The sequence below is a fragment of the Procambarus clarkii genome, chromosome 11, assembly GCF_040958095.1.
Source record: "Procambarus clarkii isolate CNS0578487 chromosome 11, FALCON_Pclarkii_2.0, whole genome shotgun sequence".
NCBI lineage: Eukaryota > Metazoa > Arthropoda > Malacostraca > Decapoda > Cambaridae > Procambarus > Procambarus clarkii.
The window spans coordinates 48194588-48222444 of NC_091160.1; the positions used below are offsets into that span (position 1 = coordinate 48194588).

General features: G+C 43.5%; 1 protein-coding gene and 1 long non-coding RNA gene across 3 annotated transcripts in view; both read left to right on the plus strand.

The window, feature by feature from the left end:
• The window catches only part of LOC138363485 (peritrophin-48-like), a 121584-nt gene that overhangs the window by 91503 nt on the left and 2224 nt on the right, over window positions 1-27857 (plus strand). The gene's annotated exons all lie outside the window — the stretch shown is intronic.
• On the plus strand, window positions 19287-27851 carry LOC138363484 (uncharacterized). 2 transcript variants are annotated; one of them, XR_011228094.1, is made up of 3 exons: window positions 19287-19301; window positions 22810-23387; window positions 27421-27851. It is a non-coding gene; the product is annotated as an uncharacterized lncRNA (long non-coding RNA). The 2 variants fall into 2 exon arrangements; XR_011228093.1 differs by lacking the exon at window positions 19287-19301 and adding an exon at window positions 19321-19335.

The following is a 27857-nucleotide window of genomic DNA, read 5'->3' on the forward strand; positions in this document are numbered from 1 at the left end:
TAGTACATACCACCACAGTGTAGTGTAGTACATACCACCACAGTGTAGTGTAGTACACACCACCTCAGTGTAGTGCTGTACATACCACCTCAGTGTAGTGTAGTACACACCACCTCAGTGTAGTGTAGTACACACCACCTCAGTGTAGTGTAGTACACACCACCTCAGTGTAGTGTAGTACACACCACCTCAGTGTAGTGTAGTACACACCACCCTCAGTGTAGTGTAGTACAGACCACCACAGTATAGTGTAGTACACAGCACCTCAGTGTAGTATAGTATACACCACCTGAGTGTAGTGTAGTACACACCACCTCAGTGTAGTGTTGTACACACCACCTCAGTGTAGTGTAGTACACACCACCTGAGTGAAGTGTAGTACACACCACCTCAGTGTAGTGTAGTACACACCACCTCAGTGTAGTGTAGTACATACCACCTCAGTGTATTGTAGTACACCCCACCTCAGTGTAGCGCAGTGCATACTACCTCAGTGTAGTATAGTACATACCACCTCAGTGTAGCGTAGTGCATACCACCTCAGTGTAGTGTAGTACACACCACCCTCAGTGTAATGTAGTACACACCACCACAGTGTAGTGTAGTACACACCACCACAGTGTAGTGTAGTACACACCACCACAGTGTAGTGTAGTACACACCACCTCAGTGTAGTGTAGTACACACCACCTCAGTGTAGTGTAGTACATACCTCCTCAGTGTAGCGTAGTGCATACCACCTCAGTGTAGTGTAGTACACACCACCTCAGTGTAGTGTAGTACACACCACCTCAGTGTAGTGTAGTACATGCCACCTCAATGTAGTGTAGTACATACCACCTCAGTGTAGTGTAGTACATACCACCTCAGTGTAGTGCAGTACATACCACCTCAGTGTAGTGCAGTACATACCACCATAGTGTAGTGTAGTATATACCACCTCAGTGTAGTGTAGTACATACCACCTCAGTGTAGTGTAGTACATACTTTGACACAGCACCCCATAAGAGGCTGGTTTATAAACTGGAGAAACAGGCAGGAATAACTGGTAAGGTGATCCAGTGGATAAGGGAGTACCTAAGCAATAGAAAGCAGAGAGGTACAGTGAGGGATATGACCTCAGACTGGCATGAAGTCATCAGTGGAGTCCCACAGGGCTCTGTACTTTGACCTATTAGGTTTCTGATATACGTAATTCTCTAGAGGATTAGATTCATTCTTCTCAATGTTTGCTGACGATGCCAAAATTATGAGAAGTTTTAAGACAGGAGGACAGCATGAGGCTTCTAAAAGACCTGAGGTGCATCAGGGTGAAAGAACTCTGCCCATTTGTTTCCGCCTCCACCGGCGATCGAAGCCGGAACCTCAGGACTACGAATCCGAAGCGCTGTCCACTCAGCTGTCAGGCCCCTGGAGAGTTAGGGTGGAGAGTAACGTTGCCTGGTTCCCGTCATATGCGGCAACATGGATGCGTTCGCGACGAGGAGGCATGAACAGCTAAACGTTATTTTGTCATAATTTTTGTTTTGTTTTTGTATTCTAATCATTTGCTTTTTAAAAATTTATTCCGGGAGGTTCTGAAGGTAAATATCATTTCATAACATATAACAATTATACTATAGATACTAGAATTTGTTGCGTTTTTTTCTGTTTCACTAGATAATGCCACCCTGGCTGGGCTATTTAAAAAATAAATGTAAAATGCTTTAAATACGGCCAACTCACATCTCTGGACTGTCTTTGAGGCGTTAGTAATATAACATCTAATTTTATTAATAACTTTTTCCTTGCCCTTGTTAGGTTTCAGCTATATTTTTACCTCGGTTTTAGATACCACAAAACTCTCTGGACGTTACTCTCTCAGCAAATCAGTAGGATACATGAGGAGGATTCGAACCTGCAAACTTGGTTCTCCCAAGCCAACACTTTATACCGCTACGCCACATCATGGAAAAAACAATGCAACCTGTAAACATTCTCAAGAACGTGAACAGAGAAAGATAACAAAATTAATCCCAAGAATTAGAAACCTTCCTTATGTAGAGATATAATAAAAGCTTTATTTAAATTATTTAAGAACCCGTAGAGTAAACAGTGATATGACTGAAGTGTACAATTGGGAGGGGGTAGGATGTGTTACAGTTAGTATATTAATGGGGATATGTCACTAATATCCCTGAATATATCAACACATATAGAACATGAAACAATCCATACAAATTGGATACGTTTAAATTAGGATAAACTGTACTCACCTAATTGTGCTTGCGGGGGTTGAGCTCTAATTGGAAATCAACAATCAGGGTTGTTGATTTCTGGAACAGATTACCTGGTAACATAATAGACGTGGGATCACTGGATTGTTTCAAGCGCTGGTTAGACATACATATGAAAGAGTTTGAGTGTATATAAATAGGAGCTGCCATGAATGGGTCAAAGGGCCTTCTGCAGGTTCAGTAATTCTTATGTTCGAGTTAGTCAAAAGACTTTGCAGTTTCTGTTATCATGTTGTATCATGTGCATACAAACTTATTTTTAGCTTGTAAATATAACTTTTCAATCTAAACGTGATTTGAAAATTTCCAATATGAATATATATTCATTTTACATATTCTGTAATATGAATATTTTCATGGAACTCGAAAATTCTGCAGCTGTCACTGAGATAATGATTGAGACGCCTTTGATAAGTTATGACAGATTGAGAGTGAACATGATGCTATGTATCACTTCCACATACAAGGCAGATGCTATTTATATCCACTAAGATTTATTCAAATATATATTATAATATATATATATATATATATATATATATATATATATATATATATATATAATATATATATATATATATATATATATATATATAATATATATATATATAGTGTGACCCACTTGCACCGTTCCTCTTTGCATAGCGGTTCGAGAAATTACAACCAGACTGTCCAGCGAGCTCAACATCTGGTTCCTGGATGATGGCACTCTGGCAGGCACACAAGATTCCCTGCTAGAAGACCTACAGCTGGTGAAGACACGGGGGGAGTCCATGGGTCTCGTTCTTAACCCCTCCAAGTGCGAAATTATTGCATCCAGTGAAGTAATCATTAGAGCAGTGAAATCAGTTCTACCAGAAGCCTCAGTCGTTAAACCTACCGACAGCACACTACTCGGAGCACCTCTGGCCACAATGCTATTGCTGCGGTCCTTGACGAAAAGTTTAGAGACCTAAAGAGGATGGAAGAGAGAATTGGGGACTTGGACTCCCACGATGCCCTCTACCTTCTCACAAAGTGCCTTACCTTGCCCAGGCTAACATACTTCTTAAGGTGTGCACCAACTTTTGGCAACCCACTTCTAAATCAATATGATGAGCTCCTCAGGTCAATATTCAGGAAGGCGCTCAACCTAGATTTAGATGACAGTCAGTGGGACCAAGCAACACTACCAGTGAGATTTGGAGGGATAGGCATACGAAAGGCAACTGAGGTAGCACTTCCAGCATTCTTATCCTCATGTACAGCAGCCAACGAATTGGTAGGGCAGATCCTACCAGAGCGTATGAGAGAGACAGCGGGAACTCATGATCAAACGTTCATCGAAGCAGCCAGACAATGGGACACCATTGCACACCCTCAACCCCGACCACAAGTCCCAAAAGACCACAAGCAGGCCCACTGGGATAGCCCCATAATGGAAAAGACTGTCACAGCAATGATTGACAACGCTGATGCTGAAAACAAAGCCCGCCTCCTAGCGGTAACATCACCCCACGCCGGGGATTTCTTATTTGCTGTGCCCAATGCAGCCCTGGGAATTCGCCTCAGTCATGACGCTCTCCGCATTGGAGTTGCCCTTCGCCTTGCCGCCCCCATCCTCACCGAACATAGGTGCATCTGCGGAACTGCGATGGCAGACCACTATGGCCGTCATGGTCTGGTATGCCGTAAATCACAGGGTAAAATTGCAAGACATGAAGAAGTCAACGACATCATCAAGAGGAGCCTCGCCACTGCCCGCTGCCCGGCACAAAGAGAACCACACTTATCCAGACCTAACGACCCTCAGAAGCGCCCTGATGGGGTCACCTTGCTACCTTGGAAGGATGGTAAGCAAGTGGTATGGGACTACACGTGCGCTGCCACACTGGCCAGTACCTACCTCCACTACAGCACACGCGAAAGCGGTGGTGCTGCTTCTTTCAGGGAATCGCAGAAAATTATTAAATACAGAGGTCTAGCACACTGCTACAGCTTTGTTCGATCGGCTCGGAGACCCTCGGTTCGTGGGGAAAATGTGCATTGAAGTTCCTGAAGGAATTGGGGGACAAATTGATCAGCGCTACAAAAGACCAGAGAGCAAAAAGTTTCTAGTTCCAGCGCCTCAGTGTTGCGATTCAGAGGGGAAATGCCTGTTGCGTCTTGGGCACTAGTCCAACTTCAGAGGAATTCGAAGAAGTGTTTGACTTGCAACAATGATCGAACCCGTCTGTGACATTCATCAATGTTTCCCATTGTTGTGTTTTTCAAGAGATCCATAACCTTTAAGCACCTTTTGCATTATTATTTTTGTATCAACCCATGTATATCGTATATATATATATATATATATATATATATATATAATATATATATATATATTATATAATATATATATATAATATATATATATATATATATATATATATATAATATAATATATATATATGCGAACAAGCCTGAATGGTCCCCAGGACAATATGCAACTGAAAACTCACACCCCAGAAGTGACTCGAACCCATACTCCAAGGAGCAACACAACTGGTATGTACAAGACGCCTTAATCCACTTGACCATCACGACCGGACAAAATGAGGTGATAGCCGAAGCTATTTGAGCCACCCACCGCCGGCACTCGGATGGTAATCTTGGGCATAGCCTTTTACCGAATCACCTCATTCTTTGGGGCACACGTGAGGAACACAAATGCGAACAAGCCTGAATGGTCCCCAGGACAATATGCAACTGAAAACTCACACCCCAGAAGTGACTCGAACCCATACTCCCAGGAGCAACACAACTGGTATGTACAAGACGCCTTAATCCACTTGACCATCACGACCGGACAAAATGAGGTGATAGCCGAAGCTATTTGAGCCACCCCACCGCCGGCACTCGGATGGTAATCTTGGGCATAGCCTTTTACCAAATCACCTCATTCTTTGGGGCACACGTGAGGAACACAAATGCGAACAAGCCTGAATGGTCCCCAGGACAATATGCAACTGAAAACTCACACCCCAGAAGTGACTCGAACCCATACTCCCAGGAGCAACACAACTGGTATGTACAAGACGCCTTAATCCACTTGACCATCACGACCGGACAAAATGAGGCGATAGCCGAAGCTATTTGAGCCACCCCACCGCCGGCACTCGGATGGTAATCTTGGGCATAGCCTTTTACCAAATCACCTCATTCTTTGGGGCACACGTGAGGAACACAAATGCGAACAAGCCTGAATGGTCCCCAGGACAATATGCAACTGAAAACTCACACCCCAGAAGTGACTCGAACCCATACTCCCAGGAGCAACACAACTGGTATGTACAAGACGCCTTAATCCACTTGACCATCACGACCGGACAAAATGAGGTGATAGCCGAAGCTATTTGAGCCACCCCACCGCCGGCACTCGGATGGTAATCTTGGGCATAGCCTTTTACCAAATCACCTCATTCTTTGGGGCACACGTGAGGAACACAAATGCGAACAAGCCTGAATGGTCCCCAGGACAATATGCAACTGAAAACTCACACCCCAGAAGTGACTCGAACCCATACTCCCAGGAGCAACACAACTGGTATGTACAAGACGCCTTAATCCACTTGACCATCACGACCGGACAAAATGAGGTGATAGCCGAAGCTATTTGAGCCACCCCACCGCCGGCACTCGGATGGTAATCTTGGGCATAGCCTTTTACCAAATCACCTCATTCTTTGGGGCACACGTGAGGAACACAAATGCGAACAAGCCTGAATGGTCCCCAGGACAATATGCAACTGAAAACTCACACCCCAGAAGTGACTCGAACCCATACTCCCAGGAGCAACACAACTGGTATGTACAAGACACCTTAATCCACTTGACCATCACGACCGGACAAAATGAGGTGAAGCCGAAGCTATTTGAGCCACCTTGAATCTTGAGGTAATCTTGAGGCTATGCCCAAGATTACCATCCGAGTGCCGGCGGGGGGTGGCTCAAATAGCTTCGGCTATCCCTCATTTTGTCCGGTCATGATGGTCAAGTGGATTAAGGCGTCTTGTACATACAAGTTGTGTTGCTCCTGGGGAGTATGGGTTCGAGTCACTTCTGGGGTGTGAGTTTTCACTTGCATATTGTCCTGGGGACCATTCAGGCTTGTTCGCATTTGTGTTCCTCACGTGTGCCCCAAAGAATGAGGTGATTTGGTAAAAGGCTATGCCCAAGATTACCATCCGAGTGCCGGCAGTGGGGTGGCTCAAATAGCTTTGGCTATCACCTCATTTTGTCCGGTCGTGATGGTCAGTGGATTAAGGCGTCTTTACATACCAGTTGTGTTGCTCCTGGGAGTATGGGTTCGAGTCACTTCTGGGGTGTGAGTTTTTCAGTTGCATATTGTCCTGGGGACCATTCAGGCTTGTTCGCATTTGTGTTCCTCACGTGTGCCCCAAAGAATGAGGTGATTTGGTAAAAGGCTATGCCCAAGATTACCATACGAGTGCCGGCGGTGGGGTGGCTCAAATAGCTTCGGCTATCACCTCATTTTGTCCCGGTCGTGATGGTCAGTGGATTAAGGCGTCTTGTACATACCAGTTGTGTTGCTCCTGGGAGTATGGGTTCGAGTCACTTCTGGGGTGTGAGTTTCAGTTGCATATTGTCCTGGGGACCATTCAGGCTTGTTCGCATTTGTGTTCCTCATGTGTGTCCCAAAGAATGAGGTGATTTGGTAAAAGGCTATGCCCAAGATTACCATCCGAGTGCCGGCGGTGGGGTGGCTCAAATAGCTTCGGCTATCACCTCATTTATGTCCGGTCGTGATGGTCAAGTGGATTAAGGCGTCTTGTACATACCAGTTGTGTTGCTCCTGGGAGTATGGGTTCGAGTCACTTCTGGGGTGTGAGTTTTCAGTTGCATATTGTCCTGGGGACCATTCAGGCTTGTTCGCATTTGTGTTCCTCACGTGTGCCCCAAGAATGAGGTGATTTGGTAAAAGGCTATGCCCAAGATTACCATCCGAGTGCCGGCAGTGGGGTGGCTCAAATAGCTTTGGCTATCACCTCATTTTGTCCGGTCGTGATGGTCAAGTGGATTAAGGCGTCTTGTACATACCAGTTGTGTTGCTCCTGGGAGTATGGGTTCGAGTCACTTCTGGGTGTGAGTTTTCAGTTGCATATTGTCCTGGGGACCATTCAGGCTTGTTCGCATTTGTGTTCCTCACGTGTGCCCCAAAGAATGAGGTGATTTGGTAAAAGGCTATGCCCAAGATTACCATCCGAGTGCCGGCGGTGGGGTGGCTCAAATAGCTTCGGCTATCACCTCATTTTGTCCGGTCGTGATGGTCAAGTGGATTAAGGCGTCTTGTACATACCAGTTGTGTTGCTCCTGGAGTATGGGTTCGAGTCACTTCTGGGGTGTGAGTTTTCAGTTGCATATTGTCCTGGGGACCATTCAGGCTTGTTCGCATTTGTGTTCCTCATGTGTGTCCCAAAGAATGAGGTGATTTGGTAAAAGGCTATGCCCAAGATTACCATCCGAGTGCCGGCGGTGGGGTGGCTCAAATAGCTTCGGCTATCACCTCATTTTGTCCGGTCGTGATGGTCAAGTGGATTAAGGCGTCTTGTACATACCAGTTGTGTTGCTCCTGGGAGTATGGGTTCGAGTCACTTCTGGGGTGTGAGTTTTCAGTTATATATATATATATATATATATATATATATATATATATATATGTCTGTTAGAACTTGAAACATTCAAGTAATTCCACAATTCATCTCAAATAATTTTGTCGACATTATTCCCAAACCAGTATTTACCCAGGCCTTTTCTGAATCAAAACTAATCCAATGTGATTTTAGGCAATTGTGAAGAGCCCATTAACCCAGGACCCAACCTGGTAAGCAGCAGTTTGCAATACCTTGAATCTGGAGTAACGCTCCGTTTCCCCCGTTTAAAATGATTCTTTAAGCAGGCGATGAGTCACAATAAAGTGGCTGAAGTATGTTGACCAGACCACACACTAGAAATTGAAGAGACGACGACGTTTCGGTCCGTCCTGGACCATTCTCAAGTCGATTGTGGACAATCGACTTGAGAATGGTCCAGGACGGACCGAAACGTCGTCGTCCCTTCAATTTCTAGTGTGTGGTCTGGTCAACATGATTCTTTAAGAATTTTTAAAATTCACATCAAGTTACGGAAATCATATGTTGATTAAAGTTAAAATAGACAAGAAAAGAACTAGATGCTAAACTTTCGGCATTGTAGCATACGCTATATATAATTAATTGTGTCGGTGGCTCATGCTGTTCTGTCCTGCTCTGTCCTGCTCTGCTCTGCTCTGTCCAGTTCTGCCCTGTTCTGTCCTGCTCTGCTGTGCTCTGTCCTGCTCTGCCCTACTCTGTCCTGTGCTGCGCTGCTCTGCCCTGATCTGTCCTGTTCTGCCCTACTCTGCCCAACTCAGCCCTGCTCCTTCCAGTGCCTCACAGTACTAGGAAAACCGTACATCGATTAGGCAGGAAAGCTTACATTGATTAGGTATGAAAGCTATAGTGATAGAGCTCTCTTTTCCTGGATGCATGAAATGGAGTTAGGGAACGTTCTCCGGGTGCAAGAGTGGAAGACATAGCGGTTAAAATAAGGAATATAGTGTTAGTGAGTCAGCTCAGTATTTGCCTCTCTGTACGTGGAAACTATATTTCTAATGCTGTGATCGAGGGGTAGTTGGAAAATTATAAAGTGGCACTAGATATGATAAGGAATCAGTAAAGGTCTCGGTCATGTGTGGCGTTCTCCCAAGGTTAAAAGTTGACAGCCAGCAGATGTCGAGTGTGACTGATAAGAACTCAGTGTCTTGAAAAGTATTGTATGAATAATACAATATCATTCATGTATGACTGGTACTCTTACATTGGCAAGCTCACCATGTATGCAAGAGATGGCGTTCATCTCTCTAACGAGGTGATGAGAGGAATACAAACACATTGCAGGAAATTGTGTGAGAATTTGAAGGTTTAATAGCTTTATGGATATAAATAACTGCAAAATAAGGAAACCTTAAAAGAGGTTAAAACATGGTTTTTACCCATCGATAAGAAATAATGCACAATTCCTAATAAGGAGATAAAATAGTAGAGATGTCAACAGCAATACTATACAAAGTATAAAAATGTGAGGAATAAGAAGGATGATCTCAGAGTAATTTTGCCTACTGAAAAATTTACGATAATACCCCTCACTGAAACCTGACTGAATACTCAAGAGACCTACTGGGCGAATACCAGCTCCGTGGATATAAGTTCTTTTATGTTGAAAGAGCTGCTATGAAAAAAGGTGGTATTGTTATCAATCTCTTGCAAGTGTAAAATCTTTTTGTGTATTGTAACACTGTATCGCGTTATGTAAGGTCACACTGAACACTTTTATGGTATAATGTTATAGTGTGTTTTTGTATATAGTGTCACATTATATGTTGTTGTGTAATACGGCATTCTATGTTGTCGGGTAAAACTACATAGTACCAAGTTATGTTGTCTCACATTGAATCTTGTGGTGTAGTACCAAACTGTACTCACCAGTTGTGCTTGCGGAGGTTGAGCTTCGGCTCCTTGGTTCCGCCTCTCAACCGTCAATCACAGGTGTACAGGTTTCTGAGCTTATTGGGCTCTATCATATCTACATTTGAAACTGTGTATGGAGTCTTCCTCCACCACATCACTACCTAATACATTCCATTTATTAACTACTCTGACAATAAAAAGATTATTTCTAATGTCTTCATGGCTCATTTGACTCTCCATTTCCACCTGTGTCCCCTAGTGTGTGTTCCCATTGTGTTAAAAATACTGTCTTTGTCTACTTTTTTAATTCCTCTGAGAATCAAGTATGTATTGATCATGTCCCCCCTAACTCCCCTGTCTTCCAGGTACGTGAGGTTTAATTCCAGTAGTCTCTCCTCATAGCTCATGTCCCTCAGTTCGGGCACTAGTCTGGTGGCAAACCTCTGAACCTTCTCTAATTTAGTTTTATGTTTGATGAGATATGGACTCCACGCTGGAGCTGCATACTCCAGGATTGGTCTGAGACACGTGACATAAAAGATTCTGAATGATACCTTACACAAGTTTCTAAAAGCCGTCTCTCTCTCTCTCTCCCTCTCTCTCTCTTCCTCTCTCTCTCTCTCTCTCTCTCTCCTCTCTCTCTCTCTTCCTCTCTCTCTCTCTCTCTCTCTCTCTCTCTCTCTCTCTCTCTCTCTCTCTCTCTCTCTCTCCTCTCTCTCTCTCTATCTCTCTCTCTCTCTCTCTCTCTCTCTCTCTCTCTCTCTCTCTCTCTCTCTCTTCTCTCTCTCCTCTCTCTCTCTCTCTCTCTCTCTCTCTCTCTCTCCTCTCTCTCTCTCTCTCTCTCTCTCTCTCTCTCTCTCTCTCTCTCTTCTCATCTCTCTCTCTCTTCTCTCCTCTCTCTCTCTCTCTCTCTCTCCTCTCTCTCTCTCTGTAAATAATGTATTGTACTGCATTATCAATCGACTTGATAATGGTCCAGTATGGATCGAAACGTCGTCGTCTATTTAATTTCTAGAGTGAGGTTGGTCAACATTCTTCAGCCAAAGTTATTGTGAATCCTCGTCTGCATAATATATTGTAATTATATGTAAACTCTTATAAATGTACAACTAAATATGAATAAGTTTTTTATTTATTTGATTTTACTTCTCTCGTGCTTTACTGCACTTAGCGTTATTACTGCCACATTAAGGACAACTTTTGATTATAAATACTACTTCAGCTATTGCTATACTGCGACATTGCTATCATAATGGCTTTCTGCTTTCTCCTGATAGTTACATATCTTACATTACCATATAAATAAACCCATCATAACAATTATTCCGTAGCCTATTGGTAACGTACCGCTCTCTCATCTACCAACGAATATATTTAACTACACTCTCCACAGCACCTTCCATTCTTCAGAGCTTTAAGGTCACTCTCAAGCTCATTGAGTCGAGCTACAAGAAGTAATTCGTCGCTACATACCTCTCTCATCGTTTATAGACAATCCCTTTCTTATGTTCTCTCTCTCACTCTTGTTCTTAAATCCTTCACACTACTTCACTCTTCGCTCTCACTTCCTCTCACTCTTGTTTCTTTAAAACCTAAACCATCAATGTCAGTCACTACAGCTCCTTGCATTCCTCTCAAACGCTCAAAACACAACCAACTCAACAAACATTGCTGAGTATAATTTCTTAGAAAATTCATTTTCAGCAGTTTAGTCGTTCAAAAATATAATTTTTCTAAAGTTAAAGGTTAATTTAGTACATCACTTTAGTGATGTTGTGAGCACTCGAGAGGACAGGCTGATGAGAGCCTGTCCTTTAAAAGATACTCAATATATTGCATTCGTTTGTGTTGTTTGGACATTTTTCTTTCTTGGCGCTGTGATTATCTAATTCCAGAGGAGCTCGTCATGTTTTGACAGGTGTCGTGAGTATAAGCATAAAAAAACGTGAACATTTGTGTGCGGAAACTTGTCATAGTACCCCATTTTTGACAGTTTGGGATTATAGAAAACGGTGTATTTTGAGAGAACGGGTTGAGATATGATCTATTAAAAAGGGGAAAAATATGTCTGGCCACATGGTGCTTCTCAGTCTTGTAAGAGATAGTCGAAAGGGTCGCTGAGAGCTCGTTGCCTTCACTACCTCCATTACTAATATTATTGGTTCCTTTACCTACACCACAGAGGACGAAAGAAGTACAGAGGTTTACTGCACCCATAATGAACCAAACTACAAGTTCCGAAGCAATATCCCTGCAAAGTATTACCGCAAACATGATAATTAGATCATTCACCATTTGGGTTGCCCCGCCAACTTTATCTCAAATCTTTTCTCTGAAGTTTTGCTAAAGACTGAGAAACAACAGGCCTTATCCATCTCGTCCTTCTAATAGAGTGTTGCATTTTGACGTATACTTTACCTACGGCCAAAAGTCGACGTACTAGAAAATGATAGCAGCTCACGAAATTGACATAATGTCCCCTTTTGTGTTTTGGGTCCTCTAGTAAGTTAAGATAAAGACACTTCAGTACAACAGCTTCTTGACGTTAGGAAACCTTAGGACAGGCTGAGGTATCACCCAGCGAGACAAGGTGCACCGGCCAGGTCTCACCAGTCTCTGAAGCCAATAATCTGGACCTACTGCGCTGAGTCACCAAGAAGTAGGGTCGAAGGACTACCTTTTCTGGTGTTTGCTGTCCGAGACGGAGGAGTACAGAACTCTCTTGGATACTCCCGGTTTAGATTAGTGCATGGCTAAGAGTATTAATTAAGGTATTATGCATTCAAGTATTTAGATATTATCTTCTCTAGAGCTCCTTGGAGTATTGTTCATCGTGTTATGAAATGCAGATAAGGTCGTGATGGGTTGATTAATGTCGTAAAAAATATGTTATTATCGTGTAATCTTATGTAACTGTATTTTTTGGTAATATAAAATACGTAAATCAGCAGCATTGAAGCCAATTGAAATTATTAGTATATTGAAAGACTATGGTCGAGGTAATAACGCTTGATGAAAATTTGAAGAAAAGTTATTTTGTAGTCCGTTAGCGTAAAGGCAGTGTTACCCTCAGAATACATCTTCTGATAAGGAGTTCTTTGTGTTTACCACTTGATTAAAGAAAACGTATTTTTCTTCAATAGACTGATACCGTTGGCTTACAGCCCGAAAGACCCTTGACATTCATGGCATTATGATCCCACGATCGTCGTCGCCCCTAAATCAACACAACATTCATGGCAGTGTGAGTGTTGTGGGAACACTCAGTGTCACGTACATCCCCTATTAAGGCAGTAACATCAGGAGTTTGCCCATTATATCATCAAAATCTCGGAGCCCTGTCTTGTTATGGGAGATTTTAATGTCTGACATTCGTATTGGTGGCCGGGACATCCGACTCACGTTCATCACTCTTCTGACCACACCCTCGTCCGCTTCCTCCACGACTTCTCAGACCTCACATTGTTACGCAAATGAATTTGAAGATTAAAACAGGTCCACGATCTGTGGGCCTGTTATCGGAAGGCGTCCTGCGTCACGCCCGGGCCACGAACAGACTGAGGTGAATTATCTTGGAATATGGGTAACGAAGCTAGGAGAAAAGGTTCTCAGCATTTCCACCTTCTGGCTTGTCAGGTCTAGGCACTAATGTACTCCCTTAAAACAAGTCCTGGTGGACCCCCGAATGCCGGCAAGCGGTATAAGCAATGAAACAGGTTCAGCAGACCGAATTCCAGAAGTAACCAGGTCAGCCTATAAGCAAAACGTTAGGCATAGTCGCGGTGCTTGTTTACACAAGATGACAAACTCTTATCATGGCCTTCATTCCTTCATGATATGCTTGCGGGAAAATCACCTTGGGAGGAAAAAGCTGCATTTTTTTAGATGATTACAAAACTTTAAACTTATCATCTGGATTGTCCATCGACCCTTGGCACTGGGATTGTTGCTAGGAGGGGCCTGCATTACCGGGGGGCTCGACTGCCATTTATGATCAGAGAATTGGAGGAGACACTGACGCTCATCTGGACTGGCACGGCATCCGGCATGGTCGGCCTACCTAACAAATTCCTTCTTCGAACACCGATGCCTATACGAACCCTTCTTCTGGCCTTATAAAACTCTCTTACCGTCTCTTCAGCTGTCTGGCTTTGGAAAACCAGTAAAGCAATTTGCCCAACAATGTTTGCTGGAATACTCCGGCCTCCTGTCAAAGAGCTTCTGTGGATTACACCAGAAGAGGAACACGGCGAACTGTCTCTTCATTGTAGAACATCGTATTATGACTTTGTCTTTAATGACCAGTGTTCACTTAGTGGCATTTATGGACATGAAAGTTTAACTCTTGACTCTTGAAATGAAATTCTATTCAGCGGTTCTCCAAGAACTACCTCGATGGGCACTTTCTTCATGGAAGTGTGACCCTTACCTGGGCCCCCAAATCACTCGTGGGATCCTACAGGGTGTGATCCTCAGTCCATTATTATTTAATATTCTTTCGGATCTATCAAGTGTAGTGACCTTAAATGGAGAGGTCACCATCCTAAAAAAGGCACAACGCGGTCTGCAATAGACAGGCACAGTCATCGGAAGGACTTCACTATCAACCTGGGAAAAGTAAGAGCTGGGTGTTTCCCCAGGACTCATCTGCCCGCCAAGCCGTTGTAGGCCCCAATATGGCGCTCAGTTTGACATCCTCCAGACAAGTATGCTAACAACGACTGGAAGTAATGCATTGCCATAAGGCTCCAGGGTGGAGTGAAACGTTGCTTGGGTCCTGTCAGATGGCGGCAACATGGATGCGTTCACGACGAGGAGGCACGAACAGCAAAATATTATTTTGTCATAATTTTTTTGGTGTATTCTAATATTTTTTTTATTTCTTCCGGGATATTCTGAGGGTAAATACCATTTTCATAACCTATAACACTCATACTATCGGTAATAGAATTTGTTGCATTTGTTTTTCCGATGCACCGGATAATGCCGCCCTGGCTGGGCTATATAAGAAATAAATGTAAAATGTTTGAAATGCGGCAAACTCGCATCTCGGGACTGTCTTTGAAGCATTAGTAATAAAACATCTAATTTTATTGATAAACTTTTCCTTGCCCTTGTTAGGTTTCAGTTAGATTTTTAGTTCAGTTTTAGATACCACAATACTGACTGGACATTACTCTCTGAGCAAATTAGTAGGAGCAATGAGGAGGATTCGAACCTGCACACTTGGTACTCCAAAGCCAGCACCCTATACCACTACACCACAACATGGTCAAACAACAATGCAACCTTTAAACGGTCTCTTGATCGTGTACAGAAAAGGATAATCCCAAGATAATAATAATAAATTAATCCCAAGAATTAGAAAACGTCCTTATGTAGAGATATAATGCAAGCGTTATTTACATTGTTTAGGAACCCGAAGAATAAACAGTGACATGACTGAAGTGTACAAATGGGGGTGGGAAGGGGGAGGGAGAGGAAGGTGTAACAGTTAGGATATTAACGGGGATATATCATTAATATCCCTGAATATGTCAGGAATATTAACACGAAATAATCCATACAAACTGGATACGTTTAAATTAGGGTAAACAGTGGTTTGGAAACAGAGTTGTTGATTTCCGGAACAGATTACTGGGTAACATAATAGACGCAGGGTAGCTGGATTATTTAAAGCAAAGGTTAGACATATATATGAATGAGTTTACGTGGCTATATATATGAGCTGTCTTGGAGGGGTCAAAGGGCCTTCTGCAGGTTCTGCAATTCTTATGTTCTTATGCTCGAATTGGAAAAAAGGCTTTGCAGTTTTTGTTATCATGTTGCTTCATGTGCTTGCAAACTTATTTTCAGCTTGTACATATAACTTTTTCCATGCAATTGTGATTTGAAAAACTCCAATATGAATATATATATATTATTTTACATATTCTGTAATATGTAATATTTACATATAACTCGGAAATTCTGCACCTGTCACTCAGAAAATGATTGAGACGCCTTTGGTAAGTTATAACAGATTGAGAGTGTTGTTGTTGTTGTGTTGATTTAGGGGCGACGACGATAGATTGAGGGTGAACATGTTGCTATGCATCACTTCCACATACGAGGCAGCTGCTATTTATATCCTCAAAAATTCATTTAAATATGTATGTCTAACCTGAGCTTGAAACATTCCAGTGATTCCACAATTTATTTCATATATTTTTGTCGACATTATTCCCAAGCCAGTATTTACCCCAGGCCTTTTCTGAATCAAAATTTATCCAATGTGTTTTTAAGCAAATGTGAAGAACCCTCTCACCCTATGATCCAACTTGGCAAGCGGCAGTTTGCCAAACTTTGTTTCTAGAATAACGCCTCATCTCCTCCTTATAAAAAACTCGTCTTTAAGAATGTTTAAAATTCATATCAAGTTACAGAAAATACATTTTCCGATTATAGGAGAAAATAGAAAAGAAAAGATCTAGATGCTAAACTTTAGGCTTAATAGCATACGTACCATGTGTATTGGCATTTACCTTTCCATTGGATAATTTCAGCAACGTGGAAAGGGGGGGGGTGCTGCATGGGTAACAGTTCCTCCATATCTACCTACCCAGGCTTTGCGCCCTGGAGAGGACACATCAGCCTCGCCTCACAGCTTCGAACCAACACGGGAAGCGACAGTCTACCGGTTTTAAGTCTTCTACTCGATTGGCGGTTTTTGATGTATCAGCTGAATGCCTACCACATGCGCTGCCTTCGACACATCTTGGACATCACCTGGCAGGACAAGGTGACAAACAACAGCGTCGTAAGGAGAGCTAGAATCACCAGCATGTACACAATGCTGAAGCAGAGATGAATGCGCTGGCTCGGGCACGTGGAGGGAATGGGCGACAACAGGATCCTCCTAGGATCTCCTGTATGGAGAGCTGACGCAGGGAAAGCATCCAACAGGCAAACCGCAGCTACTGTACAAAGATGTAAGCAAGAGGGACCTGAAAGCCATGGACCTCGACCTTGTTACGGGGGAAACACTGGCCGCAGACCGTTCAGCCTGGTGGCAGTCTGTTCACAGAGGTCTCTCCAAGTTCGAAGAGTCACTTGCCAAGAAATCAGAGGCAAAGAAACAGAGAAGGAAAGCCGGTAGCCATGAAGACAGACCATAATCAGACTTTGATTGTGCTCAGTGTGGGATGGACTGCCACTCTCGGATTGGCCTCAACACTCACACCAGACGCTGCACCAGGACTGACAACCAGAGCGCAACTCCATAGTCTCCCGAGACTGTAGGATGCCTACTACTACCTGTGTTGTTGGGCAGAACTACACAGTACCATGTTATGTTGTCTCAAATTGAGTCTTGTGGTGTAGCACCAAACTTTTTATTGTGGAGTGCATATTGTGCCTTGTGTAGTGTTACATAGATCTTTTCGCGTAGTGTGTTTTTGGTACCATCATGTCACGTGACATTGAGTTTTGTCGCCTAATGTCGTGTTGTATTTTGTTACGCCACTAAGCACTGCCTCTTGCAGCTCAGTGTCGTATTGTACGTGGACGCGTTGTGTAGTACAGAACCGTATAGACATATGAACAAATACTGAGGCTGAACGATGGATTCGAATATACGTATCCGAACCCAGGCACGCGCACTACCGTCTAGACCAGGCCTGCACAACTTGTAAAATAAGACGGGGCCAAAATTGCTCGAAGGAAACCAGATTTGGGAAGCGATTGATAAACACCATTTATCCAATAACATTAATATTGATTCAATATTATTGGTATCAGACAATGTAATCAATATTATTGATTATTAATTAATAATAATAATAATAATAAAATAATAATAATAATAATATAATAATAATAATAATAATAATAATTTAGATTTTCATATAATATTACAATTTAAAACATAATTATGTTGAAAATTACACATTTGAAACAAAATTGCTTTTATAAAATACTTAAATCCAAAATATTTTATTTCAAAATCATCTTATGAACCCAATGAGAGGAATAACACCTTTCACAGCAACAAGCTTTTTGGGTTCTTGGCTCATATTTGTAGTAGACGTCTTAATGATCATTAGTCGGAGAAGAACGTTATTGTATTTTTCATATTCATGATAGAGAATATTCCAGCCCATCTCCTGTTTTGGTAGTACTTATAGTAACGATGAGGACCACAGTATATATATATCGACGTACAACGAAATTAGGAAGTAGAAATCGGCACTAATGAATTGAACAAACCGGATAATGCCTATTTATGTTGCAAAGTGTCTACTTATGTTGTAAAGACAATCTAAACTAACCTAACCTTCCTAGGTCTAATACACGATTTCTGAGGCTTAATTTAGTACACACATGTGCTATATAAGAGTAGGAGTATTTAAGTTTGTTTTTTAGCTTAATTTTTTTCGATTCTATAAAATGAATAGTACAAAGTTCTACTATTTAATTGCTTAGAACGGCAATCTTTGTACTATGCTGCCAAAACGACTATTTAAACAGGAGAACTGGCCGTTCTCACAAATGTAGGTTCTGCTGAAAATGTTGAGCGCTTCAAGTATAGCTTTAATTAAATCTTAATATTTTTCACTGTCCAGACATCTATGGAATTCCTGAAGACTGCTTTCTCGCCACTTATTTCTGTAATCTGGCGAACACTGATGATCAGTAACGTTCAACTGTAATTGGAATGGCAAGTCTGTTGGATCCATAACAAAAGGGATCTTCAATAACTTTGGTTGAGTGTCTTTTTTTCCGTACACAAAGTGAGCTTACTGTCATTTTTTTCAATTGAATCATGTTTTTCAGAGCATATATGTCTCCTAGGTCGCTGTGTTGTGCTGGGGGGCGTGCTGAGCTCAAGTGGGAAAGTGACACATATCACCTTTCAGCAGCTGACTTATGAAAAGCTTCAGTTTCATTTTGAGAGTTTTCACTGCTGCGAAAAGCTGAAATAAAAAAAAATCCCTGAACATGAGTAATGTGGTTATTTAGATATGTTTAACGCCATTGAAGATCATTATTAAAAGACTCATCTTCAAGCTCAGGGAATTGTTTTAGTTCCTCTTATAAGAATTTGAGAACTTCCTCTTTTTAAAGCAATGAAACACTAGAACACTCGTCCTCGACTCAACCACTTTCTTTCAGAAAGGTTAAGCAGGTCGTTGTACTTGACGTCTATCTTTTTAAGAAAGGTCCGAATATCCTATGTTTCACTCCCTTAAAACGGAAGAAGTTAACAATAGGAACTCCCACTGACGTTACCCAATCAGACTTCAAAATTTTGCTATTCTGAACCATAAGATATATTACTCAGTGGTGTAATACAACAATTTTTCAGCACTTTGCCGGATCACCATCAGGTTTGATTCCTGACTGCGCCACCAGAGGGTGCAGACGTCGGGCTCCGGCTGTCAGTAGTCGTCTGCCGTTGCTGAGTGGTGGTTTGCTGTGCGGGGTGTGGAGCGCCCGCTGGTCGGGGCCCCGCTTGCCGGTATGGACGCGGCTTGTACCAGCCGCATTCGGAGGTTCGACACAGTGCGGCTGGACTTTTCTGCTGCTGTGGACTGGTCCGTTGTAGAGGTTGCTCTCCTGGACGTCCTCCGTGTTGACGTCCCCGCGCTCCTGGGCCTCGAGAAGTTATCGCCCACCCATGTTGCGGTGTCGTTCGCCACGTCACATGTTTACCAGGAGTTTGTGGCTTGCTAGGATGGCCGCACGCTTCTTCTTCCGGCTTCGGCTGTGTCTGTGGAGATCTTGGATCCCTGGGGGCCCTTGTCGTTTGTGAGTGTTCACGGCGTGCCGGTGACCTTCCCCGAAGCGGCCCTCATGTCCTTGTTTATGTGGTTTGGGATGGTGAAGCACCGGTTCAATGTTTTGAGTGCAGGCCGGCTGAAGGGGGTCCGGCTGGGTTCACGCACGCTTGTCATGCGGCTCATGAGCCCTATACCGTCCAGGGTCTCGTTTCGTGGGCTCTCTCTGAGGACCTTCTATCAGGGTCAAACCCGCACGTGTTTCCGGTGTGGTGCTGAGGGCCACGTAGCGGCTGGTTGCAACGCTCCTCGTGCTGAGGCCCCTTCAGTTTTCCTGGAGGATGACTTTCCTCGCTTACCTGTGCGTGTGGATTCCCCGGCGGATCCTCGCTCTGTGCAGGAGCCTGGTATGGTTCCCGCTGCGGTTCCAGATGTCGCTATGGCTGGACCTGATATGTCTGCCCTGCCGTTGAGCTCGGGGGACTTGGGGGCGCCTGTTTCGGACCTTCGTCGCTTGATAACTACGTAGGTGCATCCGCATCCGGTGGCCTTGAGGGATGCTTTAGGGGTGGCACCTACTTCTCCTGCTGAAGGACGTGTGCTTCCCGGGGCTGGCGGGGCGGTGGTTTGTGTGTCTCCACCCACTCCTTCTGCCTCGTCGCCTCTGGCGGTTTCTTCGTTGTCAAGTACCTCTTCTCCTCTGCCGGTTCCGTCACCCTCCCTGAATATCTCACGTGTGCAGGAGTCTACTCTTCCGCCTGCTCTGTCTCTTCCCTCTCCGATTCCAGTCTCTGTGCCTGGTGGTGGCCTTTTACCCCGCGTTATCGAGGATGCTGTTTTGCGTGATCGTGCTGCCCCGGCTTTGGGGCCGCCTGCTTATGGTTTTTCTGGGGCACCGCCTGCTGGGGGTGACAGCTCCAACGATCAGCGGCCTCTTTTTAAGCGCCGTCGCTCGACTCGGGGTGTGTCACCTCGCCGGTCGTGGGCAGATGAGCATGATGCGATGGATGATGATGCTGTGGCCGACGCTGTGTTGCCTTCTGTGTTGGACGCTGTGCCTCCTGCTGGTGGCTTCCCTCAGTGGGCGGTTGCCCCTGGTGATCGCTGGTGGGGGTGCTGGGGCCCATGCGGAGCCTCCCTCCACGGGACTCTGTGTGGTGCCTGATGTCGAATGGAGTGCACGCCCTAGTGGGCGGGCCAGTGTGCGGCCTGCCATGCAGTCCGGTGTGATTCCTGATGTGCAGCCCTGTGACCAGCGTCCTAGGGGGAAACCCATCCCTTTCGTTTTCCCGTTCGGCTAGGTGATCGACGATTCTACGACGCCTCTGACTTTTGAGTGTGATGATCTGGTGCATCCTGTTCACTGGTGTCCATCTACCATCTGGGTTCCGCGGGTGCAGTGTTTTATCTTCGGCGTGCCAGATTCGATGCCTCGGCCTCTAGCGACTCCTGGCCGTCCGCTTTCTGAATGTGACCAACTTGTTTGGGAAGCTTATTGCTTACGTTTTCCAGCTCGGGAGTACCCGGAGAAGTATGCGTGATTGGTGTGCTTGGTTTCTGTCTGTGTTGTGCGTGCTGTTTCCCCGGTGCCTGCGTGCATCACGTGTGTGGATGTCTTGTTTCTGTTGCGGCTGCTACTGTGCTTGTGTGTTAGGTTTGGTGCGTTTGTGGGTGGGTGTATTTTTTCCTGGCTCCTGCGTGGGCTTTTTTGTTTGCCCTGTAAGGGTTGTATTTTTTGTGCATTTTTATGTTATATATGGTATGTGTGCTTTTAACTCCTATGTCTCTGGAGCGTGCCTTTGTGTATTATGCACTTCTCTGTGTGGGGTTTGGAGTGCCCAAGTTTATACTTTATCCGCCCTTTCACTTGTCGGGGTATTTGTATTCATGTTCCTGTTTTATGGATGTTCTTTTTGCCTTTTTGCCTTTACTTGCTGTTATTTGTCTCTTTCATTTGACTTGTGCTGATTATGTATTATTTTTCTGTTCTATCCTTTTTGTGCTTTGTATTCTGCCTTTTTTATATTAAAAAAATGTTTTATTTGTTTTTTGTACTTACGGTTCCCTGTGTGGTTCTGTTTTTTGTTATTAATGCCTTGTGTCCTGTACTGCTTTTAGTTTGTCTTATGTGCCCGTGTTGGAGTTTGTTATACGCTTGTATCATGTGTAGTTCTCTATTGATTATTCGTGTATTTCCCTTTTGATTGTTTTTTTCTTTGGGTTCTTTGACTGATGTATTACTGTATTCTGTGTATTTTGTATGTACTCATGTTTTTTGTGTATGGTTTTCTGTTTGTACTGTGGCTTTCTTTTATAAATAAATAAAGAAACTTTCTTTCAGAACGGTTAAGCAGGTCGTTGTACTTGACGTCTATCTTTTAAGAAAGGTCCGAATATCCTATGTTTCACTCCCTTAAAACGGAAGAAGTTAACAATAGGAACTCCCACTGACGTTACCCAATCAGACTTCAAAATTTTGCTATTCTGAACCATAAGATATATTACTCAGTGGTGTAATACAACAATTTTTCAGCACATTGCCGGATCACCATCAGTAGAAATGGCAGTTTAAGCATACAAAACCTTTTCCCAACTGTATTGCAATGGTTTCTAATTTAAACCTACTTCAAAAGCCATGTATGTACATATGATTAATAGATTCCCGGCGTTGTTGTTATTTCATTGTGCATAACGGTGATGAGAGACGCCCAATGTCACTACTGACACATGAGTGGGCGGGTCCCTGATTGTAGCCGGGTACCTGATTGTGGGCGGGTGCCTGATTGTGGGCGGATATCTGGTAGAACTTGGAGTGTGATACCAGCTGGTGCCGCCCAAGCTCCAAGTCTGATAGATCTTCTGGTTGAGGTTCCTTTAGAGCCCATTAAGGTTCAGTCGGTTGTGACCGCGCCTGTGGAGTTCAGGGACGTAAGTTCAAATCCACTGTAATACCTTAATATTTATTCATTGATTTATCACATTACTGAGATATCATTATGATGTTGAACACGATGTTAGAATGAAAGTGTTGAGACAGTCAAGGAAGTTATTAGTATGACTGAACATACATAACGAGCTTGTATGAGTGCGTATGTGCTTTCTCTCTCTGTATATGCGACGGTGTATGCAAGTCTGAGAATTTCCAAACTGAAAAAGGACTTTTGTTGTATATATAAATGTTTAATACTTGCATGTAATTGATAAGCCTTGTACCTGTCATTGAGATAATTACTGTGACCTCTCCGACAGGTTCCCCTCTCTGAGAGGGAGATGCAGTTGCGATGGATCCTCTAGACCAATGGTTCGAGACCCTTTGAAAATCTAATAAAAGCTATGGACCCCTCTATAGAAAAATGCACATATGCATAAATTTGCAGGCAATGAATATACTTTATATTCATGAAAATTGGTTGCCTCGTGCAGTGTATGACATACACAAAGTGTATGACTAAGTGTATCTATACACAAAGTGTATGTAATACACAAAATGTGAATATTGTAAACCTTCGACCTGATATATTGAAGTCATGGTTATCTTCGACTCCGAGGGACGAGCATCATGAATATAGTAAACATCCATTGGTTACCAACCCCTGGTGTTAACTATTTTTGTTGCTTTGCCTCCCACAGCGGCTCCCACGCGGTGATAAGCGCAGCTTTATAAGTGGTGGTTCCAAGACACTTCCCGCAGTAGAGTCCTGCTAACACAGTAGAGCTGTGTTACAACAGCATTGCTGTTTACTTCTGCCACAGCATTGCTTTTCACCTTGCAACAGCACGCCAAAGTTTTCAGCATGAAGAGAACGCCGCTCATATGTGCCTTGTTGGTGAGATGCTTCTACTCTCTACTCACTTTGTCTTTCTATATCTCTGTATGTGTGTGTGTCTTTTTATGGCTATATGTCTGTGTTTGTCTTTCCATGTCTATATGTCTGTGTTTGTCTTTATATGCCTGTGTTCATCTTTCTATGTATGTATGTCTGTACTTATCTAGTTACCTAGTTGTACTTACCTAGTTGTGCTTGCGGGGGTTGAGCTCTGGCTCTTTGGTCCCGCCTGTCAACTGTCAATCAACTGGTTCAGGTACCTCAGGCACAGGTTCCTGAGCCTATTGGGCTCAATCATATCTACACTTAAAGCTGTGTATGGAGTCAGCTTCCACCACATCACTTCCTAATGCATTCCATTTGTCAACCACTCTGACGCTGAAAAAATTCTTTCTAGCGTCTCTGTGGCTCATTTGGGTACCCAATTTCCACCTGTGTCCCCTAGTACGTGTGCCCCTTGTGGTAAATAGTCTGTCTTTATCTACCCTATCAGTTCCTCTGAGAATCTTGTATGTGGTGATCATGTTCCCTCTAGCTCTTTCTGTCTCACAGTGACATGAGGTTTAATTCCCGCAGTCTCTCCTCGGAGCTCATAACCCTCAGTTTGGGTACTAGTCTGGTGGCAAACCTTTGAACCTTTTCCAGTTTAGTCTTAAAAAAAATCAAAATTCAAATGTTTATGCAGGTAAAGTACATACATACAAGGTGTGATACAAACATTGATGGATTTATAGATAGAGCTAGTACATAAAATGTCTAAAGCCACTATTACGCAAAGCGTTTCGGGCAGGAAAAACTTATGCTTGACTAGATATGGACTCCATACTGGAGGTTGCATACTCCAGGATTGGTCTGACATATGTGGTATACAAAGTTCTGAAAGATTCCTTACAGAAGTTTCTAGATGCCGTTCTTATGTTAGCCAACCTGGCATATGCCGCTGATGTTATCCTCTTGATGTGAGCTTCAGGGGACAGGTCTGGTGTGATATTAAACCTCAGGTCTTTCTCTCTCTCTGACTCTTGAAGTATGTCATCTCCCAAATGATATCTTGTATCTGGCCTCCTGCTCCCTTCACCTATCTTCATTACATTACATTTGCTTGGGTTAAACTCTAACAACCATTTGTTCGACCATTCCTGCAGCTTGTCCAGGTCTTCTTGAAGTCTCAAGCTGTCCTCCTCTGTCTTAATCCTGTCCTGTCTCTGGTTGTTCTGTCCTGTCTGTTGCTGTCTAGATGTCCTGTCTCTGTGTTTGTCTGTCTATGTCTGTATATCTGTGTTTGTCTTTCTATGTCTGTATGTCTCTTAGCCTCTCTATGTCTGTATGTCTGTGTTTGTCTGCCTCTCCATATCTCTTTGTCTTCCTTCCTTTCTTTCTCTGTGTGTCTGCCATTCTGTCTCTGTACGTCTGTCTGCCTTCCTGTTTCTGTATATCTGTGTCTGCCTTCCTGTCCGTATTTGCCATTCTGTCTATGATTGTTTCTATCTTTCTATGTCTATGTCCGTGTCTATCTATCTATGCCCCTGTATGCGTGTGTATGCCTTTCTGTGTCTCTGTATGTCTGTGTATGCCTTTCTCTATATCCGTATGTATGTTTATGTCTTTCTGTGTCTCTGTATGTCTGTGTATGCCTTTCTTTGTATCCGCATGTCTGTACTCACCTAGTTGTGCTTGCGGGGGTTGAGCTCTGGCTCTTTGGTCCCGCCTCTCAACCGTCAGTCAACAGGTGTACAGGTTCCTGAGCCTATTGGGCTCTATCATATCTACACTTGAAACTGTGTATGGAGTCAGCCTCCACCACATCACTTCCTAATGCATTCCATTTGTCAACCACTCTGACACTAAAAAAGTTCTTTCTAATATCTCTGTGGCTCATTTGGGCACTCAATTTCCACCTGTGTCCCCTAGTGCGTGTGCCCCGTGTGTTAAATTGCCTGTCTTTATCAACCCTGTCGATTTCCTTGAGACTCTTGAATGTGGTGATCATGTCCCCCCTAACTCTTCTGTCTTCCAGCGAAGTGAGGTTTAATTCCCGTAGTCTCTCCTCGTAGCTCATACCTCTCAACTCGGGTACTAGTCTGGTGGCAAACCTTTGAACCTTTTCCAGTTTAGTCTTATGCTTGACTAGATATGGACTCCATGCTGGAGCTGCATACTCCAGGATTGGTCTGACATATGTGGTATATAATGTTCTGAAAGATTCCTTACACAAGTTTCTAAAGGCCGTTCTTATGTTAGCCAACCTGGCATATGCTGCTGATGTTATCTTCTTGATATGAGCTTCAGGGGACAGGTCTGGCGTGATATCAACCCCCAGGTCTTTCTCTCTCTCTGACTCTTGAAGTATTTCATCTCCCAAATGATACCTTGTATCTGGTCTCCTGCTTCTACCACTATCTTCATTACATTACATTTGCTTGGGTTAAACTCTAACAGCCATTTGTTCGACCGTTCCTGCAGCTTGTCCAGGTCTTCTTGAAGCCTCAAGCTGTCCTCCTCTGTCTTAATCCTTCTCATAATTTTGGTGTCGTCTGCAAACATTGAGAGGAATGAGTCTATACCCTCTGGGAGATCATTTACGTATATCAGAAACAGGATAGGTCCAAGTACAGAGCTCTGTGGGACTCCACTGGTGACTTCACGCCAATCTGAGGTCTCACCCCTCACTGTAACTCTCTGCTTTCTATTGCTTAGGTACTCCCTTATCCACTGGAGCGCCCTACCAGTTACTCCTGCCTGTTTCTCCAGCTTATGCATCAACCTTTTATGGGGTACTGTGTCAAAGGCTTTCTGACAGTCCAGAAAAATGCAGTCCGCCCATCCTTCTCTTTCTTGCTTAATCTTTGTCACCTGATCGTAGAATTCTATCAAGCCTGTAAGGCAAGATTTACCCTCCCTGAACCCATGTTGATGGGTTGTCACGAAGTCTCTTCTCTCCAGATGTGTTACTAGGTTTTTTCTCACAATCTTTTCCATCACCATCTCCATCTGTGTATGCCTTTCTGTGTCTCTGTACGTCTGTGTATGCCTTTCTGTGTCTCTGTATGTCTGTGTATGCCTTTCTGTGTCTCTGTATGTCTGTGTATGCCTTTCTGTGTCTCTGTATGTCTGTGTATGCCTTTCTGTGTCTCTGTATGTCTGTGTATGCCTTTCTGTGTGTCTGTATGTCTGTGTATGCCTTTCTGTGTCTCTGTATGTCTGTGTATGCCTTTCTGTGTCTCTGTATGTCTCTGTATGCCTTTCTGTGTCTCTGTATGTCTGTGTATGCCTTTCTGTGTCTCTGTATGTCTGTGTATGCCTTTCTGTGTCTCTGTATGTCTGTGTATGCCTTTCTGTGTCTCTGTATGTCTGTGTATGCCTTTCTGTGTCTCTGTATGTCTGTGTATGCCTTTCTGTGTCTCTGTATGTCTGTGTATGCCTTTATCTGTCTCTGTATGCCTGTGTATGCCTTTCCGAGTCTCCGTATGTCTTGCCATGTCTCTGTATGTCTTACGGGGTGAGAATAGCTTGAGCTACCTCATCCCTTTGTGTGTATTTTACCTCAATAAACTTATTTCAATTTCTGTATGTCTCTATGTCCTTGTCTTTGATTGTATCTCGAATTATGTATGTCTGGTTAGATCTGTTTATGCAAATAACTTTCTCCACGTTTATTCCTTTTTAAACTAAATTTATTCTTGTTTATCTTTTTGTCTGTTTGTTCTTGCCTTGAGTACCGTGCAAGTACAGTTGCACAGCTAAAAAGGAGCTGCCTCGTATGGGGCAATAGACATAAGAAAAAAATTTACAGATAGAAACAGTAGAAGGAGAGGACACACACATATATATTATGATAGTTTTTATGTCTGTGAGGGGTCTCTGAAACAGTTTGTGGTATTCTGCTCCATATGTATGTTTATCATTTATTTTGGAGTGTGTTGTGTGTGTGTTGCTAACTCAAACAATGCTAATGAGTATTTATTTCTGGACACCAAAAAAGAATATGCTGAGTTTCCGTTTTTTTTTTTAACATTGCGGGTGTCTGCTGCAGGTGGCGTGGGTGGCGGCGCTGCTCTGCGTCGCTGAGGTCCCCTCTGCTTGTGAACCGGATTGCAGCGGCAAGAAACCGATGGATTTGGTTGAGGATCCTTTGAACTGCAATAATTATTACATTTGTTTGGGGGACGGTATTCCCTCGGATGTTTCTATACCGTGTGACAGTGGTAATTATTTCGACCCAACAGTATTTGATTGTGTTACTGGCGACTCTTGTTACTCTGCCTGCATGCCATTACCTTGCCATTTAACATGTAACGGGAGCCTGGACAAGATCTCTGACCCAAAAGACTGCAGCATCTATTACATTTGCTCAGCTGGCAACATTACTGGACCCTATGATTGTCCCGCTGACAGACCTTATTTTAGCGGCGAGACTTGCGTTAAGGACGAAACTGTGTGTTGCGGCGACCTGTGTTATGCGTACTGCCA